The following is a 4,200-nucleotide window of genomic DNA, read 5'->3' as shown; positions in this document are numbered from 1 at the left end:
TATTTCTCTACCGTCGCGAATACTCCAGGACGCAACAATAAGGACTATAGAATCCCTCAAACCAACACGAATGAATTTAACAAATAAATATCAAAGTTGCATTGCTTTATCAATGCATTTATGAAAAATGATATAGCTAATTTTCTTCCTCATCTATTCCATTGCGATTTCTTCTTTTCCTATTATTTTTCATGTTGATTCCTTCTCCAATGATTTCCACCTTGACTTTTTTTTCTGCAATCCTTGTTCACATCGGTGCCTTCTTTGATGAGCTCCCATAGTGATTTACACTTTTTTAGGCACTGATTATGTCCATGCCTTCTTTCGCAAGCTCACATGACGACTTCATGCTCTTCTTTTTTGGCTCAATTTGACAAGCTAACTCATGACATCACATTTGTTGTCACCAGTTGAACTGAAGCTTATGTTATAGCTAGTAAGCAGACACACAAGAAGAACTCAAGTTAGACTTGACACGAGCTCAACTTGAGTCATTTATACTTATATATATGTACACACACACACTTACACATACATACATATAAATTGTTCTATGATCAAGTCAAGTGTCTTAATAAGAGAAATCCAACGAGCTTGGAACTTGGATCACTCTATGTTATTGAGGGAATCAACATAGACCTTTTGATGGAGTGTTTTGAGAGGCCATATTTATTAAAATACCACTCCCAAAGCTATAAATAACCTCCCACTTATCATATAAAGGGCATTGGGAGCTATGTATGTATTTAAAAATGGAGAAAATTTAGGAGATCTAAGGAACTATAAAATATTTCTTAACATTCATTATCGATGATCATTTCTAGCAACTATAGTTGCATAACTACCATCACTCAATTATTATTGCCCTACTACTACTACGTGACTGCCATCACTTGATCTCCATTGCCTATCTTCTAATTTATGTCCGACATTATTTGACAGTTAAAACCCATCCATTGCAGCCCAACCATCGACATCGGTTCCATCATCTGACAACCATCATTAGATCATTATAATATGTTTGAAATTAGTTGATCATCGCCATCACCCTGTACTACTTATCCAAAAAATATCTATGGCAAATAAAGGAGACCGAGATAGTTTTCTCAACTTTATAATCTCACCTTTCTCAATTGAGGGGAGAAGAACACTTTTTAATTCGTATTTATATAGTATATTAATTCAAATGTGCTAGACCCCATATTTTTTTTTTCTTTCCGGATTTTCACATAAAAATTTTGTATTTATTACAACCTTTTTTTATTTATGTGCTTCATGGGTCTTCAAGCACAAAAAAATAGGTTAAACTATCATACATTCAATTGTAAAAAAATATTATAGCACACAACAAATATAGATAAAAAAAATAAATAAATTATATGATACTAATTAATCTATCTCAATTTTTAATTGTGACACACGTTTAGTTTTATCATAACAAAAATCTCCATGGAGCTAATATATCTAGTATATCATTTTGGATTAATAAATCAAGTTATTTGAACCCCTAGTGTAAATATATAAGAGTTTTAGAAAAAATTACTTATTTGACACCCAAAATATGTTTATTTGCAAAACTCACACCTATATTATTGTTTTAACTATTGATCTTGTGTATTTGTATATGCTATAATTAATTTGTTAAGAATTAATTAAAAAAGAAAAATGCGTATTAAAATTTTATAATGAATTTTGATATTTTGGTGAAAATTTAAAAAATGAGTGTAATTTCATAAATAAGCAGATTTTTGTATTACTATATAATTTCTTAAAATGGTATGATATGCATCTAAATATATAATAACATATAAGAGATAAATATTATATATTTTTTATATTTACTTAGCAAATCCATTATTATAATACTTTCATGTTTATTTTCCACTGAACTAAGCATCTATCTTCACCGTCGTCCCGGCCTCTCGATTTGCCTCGGCGGTTTGGTTGCTCTCATTGCCGTACTAGTCAGCCCTTCATCTCCCTCCTTTTGCGGCGGAAGGCGGGCACTTTGTTGAACATCGCTTGCGGAACTTTAACTTTTAAAAAGCCGCACTGACCGGGGAACTAGGGTTTTGGGGTCTGGCTGGTTGAAAGCACTGCACACTGGCCTTTGCACGATGTATCCACCATTAGCATCTTGGCTGCTATTGTCTTTTTTTTATTAGTTTCATTAAAGCAATGACAAGTGACTCTTGCGTTGACCTGATCTCCACGTTATGCCACGCGAGTGGTTTCTTAGTCGGGCTTATTGTCACGTTTTTCAGGTCTGGGGCTCTTTTCCAGGATTTCTGCTGTCAGTTTGATCTCGGGCTCCTTCCTATCCTGTGAAAGAGGGAGAATTGAGGGGGGTAAGGTATGCGCCGTATGCTTGTAAATGTGCCTTTCTCTTTTATGTTTTGTGATCGCTTCTTAAATTTTTGGGTCTCACTAGATGATTTTATTGCTGGGCGTAACTGTAGAAGTGCTTGCATGTAGTTGGTTGCAGGCTTATCCTATAAAAGTAACATGCATTTTTTTGTTTAATCTTCAGTGGCAATATTTATCAAATTCTCAAGTAATGGTCTTTTAGGGGATGTTTGATATCCTATTTTAGGCAGGATTTAAACATGATTTGGCATAAATTCTGCCAAACAGAGTCTTGGGACTTTAAATGCTACTGTTTTGATAAATTCAATTTCAACTCCGTTGTTTGTTAAATCTGGTATTTCTTAATCCCACTTTTCACGGGATTTAAAGGATTTAAATATTTCTTCCCCTCACAAATCCTAAATCCTAAACTCAATAGCTTGAGAATTTATAAGGATTTACTACACTTTTGTAGTTGTCATGCCAAGCAAATTTCTGATTTGATCATGTAAACATATACTAAATCTTGATTGACGGGATTTACAAAATCCTATTTGAGTGAAATCTTACTTGTAGCCAAACAACCCCTTAAGGATACCTTATAAATGTGGTTAAAAACTTGAGATGTTAGGAATACTACTTATATTGCTAGAGATGCCAGTAGTCATTTTTAATGCCTTATGAATTCTGCAGTCTTCTTGTGTGCTTTGATCATGTACTTATCTTGCATCCATTGGTTATTCTCATTAGCCACAATTTTCTACTCAATTTTATTTTTCAAAATTAATAGCTTCTTTATCACTTACAAGGTTCTCTTTTGTATGATAGCTGAGACTTTTTGGAACAATAAACTTTATTTTCAATCAAAATTTATTCTTGTTCATGAATTTTTTAGATCTTTGAATCCTTTATAAAATTTTTAGGGTTCTCTGTCAAGGGAATAAAGCAAAATAATAAAATCTCTATGAGATTGTAATCTGTTTGATATGTTAAGCTTATTGTACTTCATAAATATGTTCATTATTTATACATATGTAATTTTGATTTCAGAAAATTTTCAAGCAGTTACTAGGCATTGTGGGCATGGCTACTGCAAATGCAAGTACTAGCTCAAAGAATGGTCCGTATCTATATGCCTTGTGTTTTACCAAGCACATAGTCCATAGTTTCTCTCTAAAAATGATTTTGTCTTTGTAGCTAGGAAGAAAGAAGTAAAGAAAGAAACTGGACTGGGTTTGACCTATAAAAAGGATGAATCATTTGGAGAATGGTACTCTGAGGTAAAGCAGGGTTGGGTTTTTTGATGATTCTATTTCTTTTGCTATAAAATTTTCTTTTGTCGCTATAACATTTGCTGGCTTTTCAGGTGGTTGTTAACAGTGAAATGATTGAGTACTATGACATCTCTGGCTGTTACATCCTACGACCATGGACAATGTCAATTTGGGAAACCATGCATGTATGTGTTTGATTTCGCTATTCTAGTTCATGGTTTTGAATATCATATTTAATTATTGATAGCACCACTGAATAGGTAATGGGTACTTAATGCAAGCATTTTAAAAAAAAATATCTCAAGCAATCAAGTTTGTCAACATGCAAAGCTAAACATGATGTACAAATGGTTTTTTGGCATAAGTGCGAAACATAAATAAATCAAACACTTCAATAAATTAAAATGCATCTATATCACACAAAACAAACATATTATGTAATTACGCTAAATAGACAATTTAGGTTTTGAAATTATTAGACAAATTATGAAGCATTGTGTTCCATTAAAACCAAATGAAGTGATAAAAAGTTGAAAAATAGAAATAGATATGAAGGTTAAAGAATCCCCTGATTCAAAAA

General features: G+C 32.5%; 1 long non-coding RNA gene across 1 annotated transcript; it reads left to right on the top strand.

Moving 5' to 3' along the window:
* Positions 1-1,856: 1,856 nt before the first annotated feature.
* On the top strand, positions 1,857-3,826 carry LOC110114374. Its single transcript, XR_002305233.2, has 5 exons — positions 1,857-2,119; positions 2,265-2,353; positions 3,397-3,466; positions 3,544-3,626; positions 3,713-3,826. It is a non-coding gene; the product is annotated as an uncharacterized LOC110114374 (long non-coding RNA).
* Positions 3,827-4,200: the final 374 nt, after the last annotated feature.

Source organism: Dendrobium catenatum, unplaced genomic scaffold (assembly GCF_001605985.2).
Source record: "Dendrobium catenatum unplaced genomic scaffold, ASM160598v2 fragScaff_scaffold_837, whole genome shotgun sequence".
Lineage (NCBI taxonomy): Eukaryota > Viridiplantae > Streptophyta > Magnoliopsida > Asparagales > Orchidaceae > Dendrobium > Dendrobium catenatum.
This window is presented reverse-complemented; position numbering and strand designations above follow the sequence as displayed.